This window comes from Spermophilus citellus, assembly GCF_964194105.1.
Source record: "Spermophilus citellus genome assembly, chromosome: 1".
Classification (NCBI taxonomy): Eukaryota; Metazoa; Chordata; class Mammalia; order Rodentia; family Sciuridae; genus Spermophilus; species Spermophilus citellus.
The window spans coordinates 92,584,371-92,598,225 of NC_138182.1; positions in this window are offsets into that span (position 1 = coordinate 92,584,371).

Genomic DNA, 13,855 nt, shown 5'->3' on the forward strand with positions numbered 1-13,855 from the left:
TTGTGGCTCAGTGGTAGAGCACTCACCTAGCATGGGCGGGACCCAGGTTCGATCCTCAGCACCACACAAAAATAAAGGCATTGTGTTGTGTCCATCTAGTAAAAAAAAAAAAAAGATTCTCTCTCTCTCTCTCTCTCTCTCTCTCTCTCTCTCTCTCTCTCTCAAAAAAAAAAACAAATTGGTTGATACACAAAGAGTACTATATTGGTGTTTGAGGAGCAAACTTCATAAAAGATTTCTGATTAAAAAATGAGTCTGATGTGGCTGATCTTGACAGCTTTTCAAGTAATTGCACGAAAGTCCCAGATGAGCACAACATTTGCTTTTTAGAGTTCAGAATATATCTCAGCAATATGGTGCATTCCTGGCATGTCCAGGGACATGGTTTCTCATAAATCACCAATAAAATTATGAAATCAAGAATATTAAGGATGATAATAAGAATAACAAGTATGGAAATATTAGTGTCCTTTAAAGCAATGAATGCTTCAAAAATGCAACACGGCTCATCTGAATGACACATATGGATTCTTTACACACGGTGATGCCACTGGATACAGATGGGAGAAATGGGTAGCTGCAGGTTACTCAGATTCTTCCAGTTGTAACTTATTCTTATCATCACTGCTTGGGATATTGAGTTGAAACAGACAAACTGAAAAGAACTGATGAGAATTCTCTCACATTCCTCATACTTCCTTGCTAAATTCTATGTTACCTTCATCACATTCCCATCCCTTTAGCTTTTCCAAAGGAACCCACGGAAGTGGGAGCTTGTCTCCTTACATTTTCCATTTTATGTGTGGCTCTTTGCCATGCCTTGTGGCCTGTCAATGATACAGATTTATCTTAGAAATATCTACTCTTCACCTTAGTCTTTGGGTCCCTCCCATATCTAAAGAGACATGCTCAGAATGAAAAGCAAGATTTGTGCTTGCACTTGATCTTGGTTGTGTCTTGAAATGTAGGAACTGATAGTGTTTCTTGCACAGTTCCCAAAAGGATATCCAATGCACAGCTCCAATTCATTTTTTCTACAGATCAGGATCATTTGAATCACCTTAGACTATAATGAACATATAGAAGCTACGACCTGCTCAGTCAGAACAAGATCTTGAACATGGTCGCCAAGAGATGATTCCTAACAGTTGCAGAGTGTCAGTGTGAAATTTGTCCTCTTCTAATTCCTCTAGGTTAATTTGAATGTATCTCTGGATTCTTCCCTCAAAATAAAGTTTATAAGAATCTTTAAGCTTTCCAAAGTTAATTTTAGATACCTGTGGATTTGGAAAGTGCTCAATAATAATTACTAGTCCTTTCAACTAATCAATTTGCTGTTTCTGCTCTAAAATTTTGCCCTAATGAGTAGCAACATGTTGCATGTCATTAACTTGTACACCTGCCTAATCATTTAGGGTAAGTGAACTTATCTCTGTGAGAATAGGTCTTCACTGCTCAATTCATTCCCAACTGTGAGTAAGTCAGGAAGGGTGTAAAAATTGTACCCTCTCCATCATTCAACTTTGGAACAGGAAACTCACAAATTCTTCTCAAACCTTAAAAACCCTGTTCTTTTCCCTTCTTACATGTTGTTGGAATTTCCTACGCTCTCCTGAGTACCACTGGTTCTTTTTTGTTTTTATTCTTTTTGACAATGTGTACTCACTACCTTCATCAGTCTTCATTCCCTCTTTTTAATGTCCTTTTCCTTATTTAAATTTACCTGTGATAAAAGCATGTCTCAACTGCAACTCACAGTTCAGTACCTTTAGCTATCCACCCAATTTAACCTGTGGCTGAAACCTAATGAGATACTCTACTTCTTACCTTTTTTTTCTTAATCTTTACTACTTATTTAATAGGCACATGTCTTGCACAATTAGTATATACCAGCGCTCATATTTCTTGGCCAGTTTTCTTTCCAATGTACTTTGTATCCTATGTGGTTCTTACCTTGTCTAAGTTCACGTATTCCCTTTTTTGTGCTTGCATTGATCTCAACAGATTGAGAAGCAGCACACATCTCCTGATATTGCTCAGAATCACTCTGGTAATGACAAAAATGAGTTACATATAGATATTATCATCACTCTTTGTACATCCCCATATTTACAGTTGTGCAATCTTTGGAGTTGGAGATTAGATCACTACATTTAGTGAAATAATATTTACTTATAAGACTCGATCTTATGCACTCCAGATGAAGCTGAGCTCTTCTCTTCATCTAGCTACCCATGGGGCAAAACCAAGAAAAAATGAAAGAGGAAATGTGTTCTCTGACAACAAGCACTGATATACATATATTCAAAGCATCTCACATCAGTGCTTAACTAGCAACGTGTGTATTCCTCCAACAAAACTCTTTTGAGACTGGAACTTGATGTTATATAGATTTGACATTTTAAACATAGGAGGGTAAAATTTTTTAAATTTCTTTTTTGCTTGTGTTTGGACATGATTCACTTATTTGATTGATTGATTTTTATGTGATGCTGAATCAAACCCAGGTTTCACACATGTGAGGCAAACACTCATCCCTGAGCCACAACCTTAGCCTGGGAGAGTTAAATATTTAATGTTAAAATATGATATTTGATGTGATAGAGATTTTAAATGTATCACAGCAAGTAGGAAGAAAATACTCTTGGAATTGTTTAATTTGATTTACCAGAGTCTTCTAAAAATTAATATATTTCAGCGAAGTACTTACTTCATCAAAATTTGAGTTTCAAGGAAGAGAAATTTGGAACAAAAATGTGTCCACAATTAATGTGGACAAAGAAAAACACTGCATTTGGGTAGAGTATGGAAACATCTTCACTGAAGAAAGTCTTGGGATTCCATGGAAGGAAGGCTCTATTTAATGATGAGTATTTTCAGAGATTGGAGCCAGAAAAACTGGTGTATGGCTGCATAATGAATAAGTCAGGCTGTTTGGAAATGCTAGAAAGCCATGACAAGAACCAGTGACCAGATGAAGCACAGAATCCATGGCTTTTAAAAAAAATGCATTCATTGAAGGAATAGACTGCAGCATTGCCAGGAAAAGCTAGCAGAGTGCAAGTAATAAATCTCTCCTCTCAAAGGCTGAGGAGAATCTCACTAACACAAGTAAAAAATGGGAAAAGCAAGAGATACACAGTTCTTAAATCATTAATTACAAAATGCCCACTAGAAGTCAAGGAAATATCATTCAAAACTGCATTGGCATTTCATATGCCCCCAGTCAGAATGACATATTTCAAGTATTCATATAATAAGTGCAGTGCAGGATGTGGCAGGAAAACTAATCGTAGACTGCCAGACTGAAAATTAAGACCTCCACACTGCAAAGCATTATGGAGATTCCTTTAGATTCTAGGAATATGGTCCAGCTTTCCCACTCCTTCCAATTAACCCCAATGTATGAATCAGAATGCACATGTGATATATGAACTTCAATATTTTATAGTACAAGTCACATTTATAGAATTATGGAACTAACTGATACCCATCAACAAAAGAATGGATTAAAGAAAACACACGGAATATTCAGCACTGATTTTCAGCAAATTAGTTATTCTTGATAAACCACTATGGCAAAATGATTTCACATATTATGTATTTAAATACTGCCTTAAATGTCTTTCAAACATATAAAAGTTAGAGCAGCAAAGTCTTATTAATTGTGTAAAAATTATTTTAGAGAGAAAATAAGAAACTAATAGAGATTCCTCTGAACACAAACACAACATTTTCAGCAGAGGAGAGACTTGGATTTTTGCATGGATATCAAGCAAATTTCAAAATACTGCCCAAAATCCTGGGCAGAGTTAGACTGTGAGTGCAGGATCCTTTTATCCCTGGTTACCTCACAGAGGCTTTTTTCCTGGGATAACTGAAACAACATACATTCCTATTTCAACTTCTAAAATCAGATCAAACCATGGTACAAAACAATGGTTGGGAGGCACCCAAAGGAAGAATTAGGGTGGGTTCTAATCTGAGACCAGAATCCAAGACCAGATCTGCTGAGAGGCTTCAGTAGCTGGATCTTGGACCCGTGGTCTGCCAAAGATTAAAAAGTCATGGTACTTTCATTGAAATATGTTGTTTGAAGGTCTCTGATAGCAAGTGCCAGGGCAATGGCTGGTAGGAAACTGGATGCATGCAGAAAACACACATGACGATCCACACCAGGGATGGTAAACAAACTCAGCTGAGAGGCATTTAGAAATTTGTTGGCTTTTCCAACACACTGGCTTTTGTAGACACCCTTCTGGTGATTACAATGAAATTCTCAGAGTAAACACCTTGGAGAAGAGTTTCATTGTGTAGTAACTCTGTTTGCTGGATCAGAAACCACTGCAGGTATTGCAACTCCTGAATGCATAGCCAACTCTCCTTGCAGAAAGGTGAAAGTTTACCCTGATCCATTGATGTCAGGATAGTGATAATCAGGAATGGGATGGAAACTCTCATCAGGAATACATGTGTTTTGCCTGTTGGACAGTTATTTGAGTAGAGGTCCATAGAACACTACCTCTTTAAATGGTTGGTGAGAACAATGACAGTGAAGGAGACTATTTGAGAAATCAAGTGTTGGAAGTGCTGGGAATTGTTAGGTACAATGGCATTTTCCTACAGTTCCCAGAAGAAATTGCAGATTCTCCAAGCAGGTCATGACTGCCATGCTCCAATAGCTTGTAAGAAAACCCCTCAGATATATGGACTCTTGCCCACCTCTACATCACTGATTATAGGAGCCCATCTTTAGAGTCTGCATTGCTCACTAGAGTGTTTGTCAGTAAGTATCCATGTTAGATGGGCCCACATCCCTGTGTACATAAACAAGTACTAAGGGTGAGGATTTTCTCCAAATTGTGAATTTCTCTCATTTCTCTGGGTGAGGTGGGGGCCATTTAGTATCTGAGGTCAGCTTATTCATGGCAATAGCAGGTTAGGACATTTGCAGCTAAAGCAAACAAAGAAAGAGGGTTTCTAAAATTAGAAGTCCTGCACAGAAATATCTCCTAACATTAGTATAAGGGAAATCTTAAGCTTTTTTAATTGGTGTTCTTGATGTGTTTTTGTCTGTTATTGGAATGGGGTTTTCACATTATTTCATTTTTCACCTACAATCTTATTTTTTTTTTTGAGAATTTCATTGCTCTGTGTGTGTGTGTATGTGTGTGTGTTTGTGGGTTTGTGTGTTCACTATGAAGTGACCAGTTTACCTATCATTTTAAATTTTTTCTTTCCAATTTGAGTTCATTTCCCCTCATCTCCTCTTTGGCCTTCTTTATTCCCACCTCTTTCCTTCTATTTTAAAACAAGCCCTAATAATTATATTAAAACCAAGGCCTCTTTTGATTTTCCAGGTAAACATTGATATTTCCTTTTTCATCTCTTCTTTTTGTAGTGTTATATTCTATTACAGGTGACAAGTGTTTTGCTATAAACCGTGATCATTTGTGTAGTTCATTCTGTGACCTCAGAGAAATATTGGTGAGTGAAATTGGCATGTGCAACATGCTGGTGTTCACTCCTGATACTCAGATATAAACCATACCCAGGACACAACCAAAGACAAATCTGTACACTACAAGGACCCTTGTGTAATAGTGTAAGAGAACCCATGCAAACGCATGCGAATCCTTTACATACTAACACAGATCATATGAGATCAGGAGGCATATTCTCATATTATCTATGTTAGATCATATGAGATCTAAATTTCATAATTTAGATTATTTCATAATTTAGATCTTCAAAATTTCATAATTTCCCCAAAATGATATCCAAAATCTTTAGTCTAACCTCACATAAAGAGGTAAGGTAAATATGTTTCATAATTTTATTGATTTCTCACAGATAATGGATCGGAAATATATATTATTTGCACATTAGCAGAAAAGTACCCATCCTGGAGTGTTTTGATACAACATGAAATTTTGTGCCTGATTTGAGCCTGCTCCCTCCCTCCATGCAGATGCTGAAATCCATGGAAAATGAAATCTTTAACTTTGGCACAGATGACAGGTAATGTGAAATTAAATGTTGATCCCTTGGGAATGAAGTTGTTTTTACATGAATGGGTTCAGTGGTTATCGCATTTATGTATGTTCATGATTTCAGCTGCTTATTTCTAAGTCTCTGACTTATTGCTTCCAATTTATGGATGTCACACAGAGGAAAACACAAACATTCTCAAAAATATAGGCACAATGCTAACACAAAGCATATGTGTAATCCACTTTGATCTCTAAAATTAATTTTTATTATTATATATTAATTAATATAACATTTCATGTCTTAACATCTTTTTTTTAAGAAGAGAGAGAGAGAGAGAGAGAGAGAGAGAGAGAGAGAATTTTTAATATTTATTTTTTAGTTTTCGGTGGACATAACATCTTTGTTTGTATGTGGTGCTGAGGATCGAACCCAGGCCGCACGCATGCCAGGCGAGCGCGCTACCACTTGAGCCACATCCCCAGCCCCAATGTCTTAACATCTTTATACTTAAATATTAAATTATGATGTTTGAATTCCCAAAGAATGTTCTATGAGTTCAATTCACTTGGCCGAATTGACCTTCTATAAAGAAGAAAAATAAAAGTAATTGTGAATTTGACATGTGCATACCTGTAGCTGACTGTATTTAGTGTCTTCAAGACTCTGTTGGTCTTCTCGTGACAACTTGCCCAAATGGGACTCTGTTGACAAATGTACAGATTTACTTAAACTACTTCAAAATAATGTGAATGTCAATTAATCCAAGTAAAAATGAACAGTAGTAATAATCCTATAATTTTAATTTCTTCAAGTACCGTTTCCATCAAGCTAAATTTAAGGTGAATATATCTTATTTTTGGAATGTTTATTGCTGTTTGCATGTGGGCCTGAGTATTTTATACAGGGACATGTATGTCCTTAGTAGAACTATGGCGTTCATATCAAATTCCCTGTCTTAATATTTAGAGACAGGGCATCTGTAAATACTAATGTTGGCTTGAAACCTGACAGGGATTTATCATCAGCCTTTCAAGTACCTGCAATTACACATGTATCCCTCTGAAGCCAGTAAATACTGACATCAATTAGTAGTAATTTTAGTGATCAATGCATCAGAACACCTACAATTGGGGTGTCACCATATACAATGCTAAAATAATTTTCCGGTTGATCTATTTTTGGTGAAACTGAATTTTACAAAAAAAGATTTATATTTCTATGGAAAAAGGAGGCATCAGAGTTTTTACTGTTTCTTCTTTCAAATATCATAGAAAAAATCCATTGTTCATCATTTGTCATGTCCCCCCAAACTGATTACATTTACACATTGATCAGCAAATTCCATGTTGTTTTTTAATTTACTTCCCCCCCCCCCCTTTTTTTTTTTGGTTGTTGCTATTGTTCATTCTTTACATTAGGAATCACTCTGCCTTGAGAAATATCCATGATTATGCCTGTTGTTCATTGCATAAACTGCCCCCCCAATGGGGTTACTTCATTTCTGAAATGTGTATTAAACATGTTACCTGTAAAGTCCTGTTTTTCCTATCTAGTCTATCAGTTCTTAGACTTGAGGGGACTATTTTTACATCAAGTTGTAGTCAACAGTATTTTTTGTTTATTCCACCCACAATTGTGTTTGTGGTAAGATCTTGAGGAGAAAATAGGAAATATATATTATTTGTACATTAGCAGAAAAGTACCCATGGTTTCTTTTCTGGAGATGGAGATGAGCAGAGACATCAAAAGTGAGGTTATGTCCAGAGGGTGGAAATGCTGGGCATGAAAGGCTGTACATTGAGAAATAGGGCTTAAAAGGGAACATGTTTTTATGGAGATATAGTGATTTGTAAGAGGAATTTCAGAGGACATTGCAGGCAGAGAGAGGGACCAATATACACAGTGAGGAAAATTTGTATTATGAAAGATTCCTAGGACAGTTAAGGTGCTTGGACATCCATGATCTAAAGAGGGCTGATAGTCATATGTGCAGTATATGCATAAATAACAGGACCATCCTCAGTGCTCTAGCAGGTTAACATGAAAAACCTGTGCACAAATGGAGATACATAATGAGAAGGCCACAGTGCACTGGAAGTTGATGCCAGAGTAAATGGAGGGAATGTTTCTGGAAATACAGAGGATAGAACAATTTAATTGAACTGTGTAAAATGAAGACTACATACAGAAACAAAGAAAGAAGCTGGGCCACAGGAATGTGTGATTCTGATCCTGACTATAACTCAAGGATTCAAATAACGTGTGTAGTAAGTGCAGCTACTGTAAATGTTGCTTTCCTTTATCATGTAGTTTCTTCATGGCAATATCTTTCTATGTTGAGGAAACTACTTCAACAGGAGGGTGGGAAATTTTGTGAACCTTGAAAATACAATTATTTTATCCATTTTATTATAAGTATGCTTCCCATCAGAGAATCAGAGTCATCTATGGGAGAGCTTCAGTGGGAGATGAAAATAATGCTCTCTAGCCAATAATGGATTCATTTTACAAGAAAGGAGTAAAATAAATTCATATGATCATACATTGTATCATTTCTTGCTACAGACTGACCACATCATTGGTGAATGTCAAAAACCATAAAACAAATCACAGATACAATGGAATAAGTTCATATAAAAGGAGTCATAATAGAGTTTACATTATCTTGTAGATGAGTTTCTTTCTGTTTCACAAACTGTTCTTGACCTCCTGGGTTCAATCCCATACCATATCCTCATTCTCCTAGGTTTCTCAACTGTAGCAGTGCCCCAACATAAGCTTTTTTAAAATTAGGGTGAAAGAAAATCAGTCTCATAATCCAACTAACTACTATAATGGATCCAATGTGGAAACATAATTTTAGAGACATCTATTATAAGTTATTTTTAAGTATAATTTTCTCGTGATTTTATAGAAATATTTTGAAAAGCGATGTAAGCATCAACATCCACATATTGCTGCAAATGCTTCCTACACACTGTGGGAAAATAACGCACATGAGGTGTGAAGATTTGCTATCATTTCAAAGTTTCTCTATATGTTTTCCAGAGAGGTCATACCACAAAAGTTACCTGTTTTGACTTTGCATGTTACTATCTTCAATTTTGGTCTTTGTTGAAGCAAATCCTCTTTCATAGGCTTGATGTTCTTGGAGAGAAGATATTATATAAACATTTTAAATTTCATCCCATCCAGCATGCACTTAATAATTTAAAATAAACAGAAGATGAATTACCTTGAAGGAAGCACATGAATCCTGACATCCTGAAAAGAGATTGAGATGTATGCTCAACAAAACCTGAATATCTAAAAACTACAATCATGGTTCTACTGAATGAATATGGGACCCTAGTTCTGCTAGTTAGCATTGATTAAGACTATTTTAGGTTTAAGTATCTTCTTTCATTTGGGGACTTCATGTTGAGTGAGAAATCAGCATTAGGAATATAGGATTAGGAAAATTTTCAGTTGAGTTTTCCAACAGCAAAGTCATTTTTGCAATGACCGTTAATAGAAACACATTGGGATATATACCAATGTCAAGATAAAGAATGCTGGAGAGCACAGTGATCTGTTTTCAGAGGAGGAAAGATTGACCCTGAGAAGTTCAATGTTGAAGCAGAATTAAAAAGGTGGCAGCAAATATCTTGGGTAAATCCTATCAGAATTATTTAACCCATTTTATTATAAGTATGCTTTCTGTCCCTCATTTGCCTTATAATTAATATACCCAAATCTGTGATAAGATTTCAGAGGAGGGTACACTTGTTTGCTCATCATAGAGAGTTCTCTGGGTCAGTTAGCTCTGACACATGTGTTTAGAGTCACAGTTAAGGGTCTTTGCTCATATTCATGTAAAAAACTGGTGTGATCTTCTTTTCCCAGAAACTCTGGTTTAACCAATACCAACTTTCTTTTGGCACTCTTGTGCAAAGATAGTGGTCCCACATCTATGCAATAAATCTATGGTAAAGCATAAAGAGCTCAGACAAGGCAATCCAAAAGGAAAAGTATTCTGAATTCTTGCAGAATTATCACATACCAATAATCTAATGCGTTTCAAAAAAGTTGGTAAATACATGGAGAGTAACAATGTTGGTGTTTGAGGAGCAAACTTTATAAAGTTTTCTGGTTAAAAAACGAGTCTGGTGAGGCTTATGTAGACAGATTTTGAAGTAATTGCACAAAAGTCCCAGATGATCACAACATTTGCTTTCTAGACTTCAGAATTTATCTCAATACTATGATGTACTCCTGGCACGTCCAGGAACTTTGTTTCTCACAAAATTCCAGTAAAATAATGAAATACATACATTAAGGATGGTAATAGGAATAGTATGATTGGAATTATCAGCTTCTTTATAGCAATGAATGCTTCAAAAATGCATGGATCCTCATCTGAAGGACACAAATGGATGCCTCAAGCACTGTGATGCCTCTTGGATATAGAAGCAGGAAATGGGTGGCTGTAGATTATCCTAATTCTGCCAGTTGCCACTGGTTCTTACAATCTCTGCACCAGACTTCAACTTGAAGAAAGGAAAGCTAAGAGAGCTGACTGGAATTCTCCTATTTACTCATTTTTTTTCCTTTTAAATTGTATGTTTTCTCCCTCACTTTCTCTTCCTTTCAACCTTTCCAAAGAAACTCATAAAAGTGGGAGCTTGTCTTTTTCCATTTCCATCCTTCATATGGATCTTTGCCACTCTTGTTGCCTGCCAATGTGACAGAGTTATCTTAGAAATATCATTTCTTCCTCTTAGTCCTTTGTGTTCTTCCCACATCTCAAGAGACATGCTCAGAATGAAAGTGAGATTGATGCTTGCACTTAATCTGGTTGTGTCTTGAAGTGCAGGAAGCAGCTGTGGTTCTTGCATATTTCCCCAAAGGATACCCAATGAACAGCTCAAAATCATGTTGTCTACAGACTAGGATCATTGGAGTCAGCTTAGAATGTAATGGACATGTAGAGGCAAAGACCTGATGAGTCAGAACAAGAGTTTGAACATGATCTTTAAGGGATGATTCCTTAAAGTTCCAGAGTTCCAGTATGAAATTTGTCAGCTTCTATTACTCTATGGCAATTTGAATGTACCTTTGGATTCCTCCCAAAAATGTTCCATCAAACTAAAGTTTGGAAAGATCTGTAATCTCTCCACTGTTAATTTTAGATACCTGTAGTTTTGGAAAATGCTCAATTACCACTCATATTTCCTTCTACTTTTACATGTGCTTTTTCTGCCCTATAATTTCCCTTAGGGTGTAGCAACAAGTTCCAAGTCATTTCATTATATACATGCCTAATCATTTAGGGTAACTGAACTTAGTTCTGTGGAAACAGATCTTCAGTCCTCAATTTATTCCTAATCGTGTATAAGTGAGGAAGGGTGGGGAAGTTTTATTCTCTCTTTCATTCAACTTTTATACTGGAAGCACATAAATATTTTCCAGATTTTGAAAATCCTTTTCTTTTTCTTTGAACAGTAATATAGTTTAATGAGTTAATATAATGTATTCCCTCTTCTTTTTTCTAAGAAATTTTGTTTTTTCTTTTTTTAATGGTTTTATTAAATGGCAGTGGAATGCATCACAATTCATATTACACATACAGAGCACAATTTTTCGTATCTATGTTTGTATACAAAGTATATTCACACCAATTCATGTCTTAATACATGTACTTTGGATATAGTGATGTTCATCACATTCCACCATCATTTCTAACACCCTGTCCCTTCCCTTCCTCTCCCACCCCTCTGCCTATCAGTAGTTCTTGTATTTCTCTCAGGCTACCCCTCCCTACTCCAGTATGAATCAGCCTCCTTACATCAGAGAAAACATTCAGCATTTGTTTCTTTGGGATTGGCTAACTTTACTTAGCATTGTTTTCTCCAACACCATCCATTTAACTGCAAATGCCATGATTTTATTCTCTTTTATTGCTAAGTAATATTCCATTGTGTATTTATGCCACATTTTTATCCAATCACCTACTGAAGGGCATCTAGGTTGATTCTACAGTTAAGCTATTGTGAATTGTGCTGCTATAAACATTGATGTGGCTGTATCCCAGCAGTATGCTGTTTTAAGTGTTTGTCTATTGACCAAGGAGAGGGATAGCAGGTCAAATGGTGGTTCTATTCCCAGTTTTCCATGGATTCTCTCTACTGCTTTCCATATTGGCTGTACCAATTTACAGTCCCACCAGCAATATATGAGTGTACCTTTTTCTCCCACATCATCACCAACACTATTGTTGTTTATCTTTATAATAGCTGCCATTCTGACAGGAGTGAGATGGAATCTTAAGAGTAGGTTTGATTTGCATTTCTCTAATTGCTAGAGATAATGAACAATTTTTATATATTTGTTGATTGATTTTACATCCTCTTTTGAGATATGTCTGTTTAGGTCCTTGACCCATTTATTGATTAGGTTACCTAGAAAACCCTCTTCTGTTCCATTCTCATCTGTAGGTGGAATTTCCCACCCTCTCCTGACTACCACTGATTCTTTTCTATTTGTTTTTGAATGTGTGTACTCACTGCCTTTGTCAGTCTTCATTCCCTCTTCTTCCATCCTTTTCCTTATTTCAAATTTACCTGTGAGAGAAGCATGTGTCAAATGCAACTAACAATACAATTTCTTTAGCAAATACACTAAATTCAACCTGTGGCTGAAACCCAATGAGATACACTAGTTCTTACATTTGTTTGTCCCTACTAGTTATTTAATAGGCACATTCCTTGAAGAAGTACTGTATACCAGTGCTCCTATTTTTTGGCCATTCTCTTTCCAATACAGTTTGTATCCTGTGTTTCTTACCTTCTCCATGTCCATTTATTGTCTTTGTGCTTGGATCGAACTTACTGGATACACCAGCAGCACACTCCTCTCGAAGTTGCTCAGAATCACTCTGGTAAAAATAATGACAATAATGAGTTTTATATAGATTTCTGCTCCTCTCTTTGAAAATCATTCTATTTATAGTTATGATGTCACTGCAATTGCAGATTAGACCATTACATTTTCTGCATTGATATTTCCACATGAGACACAATTTCACATGCAGTCTAGGTGAAACTAAATTCTGCTCTTTATCTGGCTACTGATGGGGAAAATCAGGAAGAAAGAAAGAGGAAATTTGTTCCCTTACAACAAACTAACTGATATGCATATATCCAAAACAACTAACACCAGTGCTTAATTAGTAAACTCTGCATTCTCCCACAAAATAAATATAAAATTTGTTTAAAGTGTTTTCTTGAATTAGATTTGATGTTATAGAGATACAACATTTTGAACAATGAAAGGCCAATTGTTTGTTTGCTTAAATATGATACTTGATATGATAAGAGACTTTCAAATGGGTCATCTTGAATAGGAAGAAAATATTCTTGCACTTGTTTCATTTGAGTCTCCAGAGCCTTCCAAATATGCATCTCATTGAGCAAAATATTCACATAGTCAAAATTTCATTTTAAAAGAACAGCAATTCAGTACGAAAATGTGTCTGTATTTTATGCACACCAATGAGCCCACTCTATTTGTTTAGAGAATGAAAACTCTTCATTGCAGAAAGAACTAAAAGGAATTTCAAAGAAGTAAGACAGTAGCACAGCATCACGCTGTGTTTCCTGTCTAATTACTTTCAGAGTTTGGACCCAGAGAAACTGGTGTACAGCTGCATAATAATGAATAAATCAGGCTGTGTGGAATCAATGGAAAGCCACGACAGAGAACTAGTGACCACATGAAACACAGAAATCATGGCTTTTAAAACAAAATATGCATTCCTAGAAGAAATAGACTGCAGCTGTGCCAGCAAAACTAGCATAGGGCAAGCAACAAATCTCCCCTC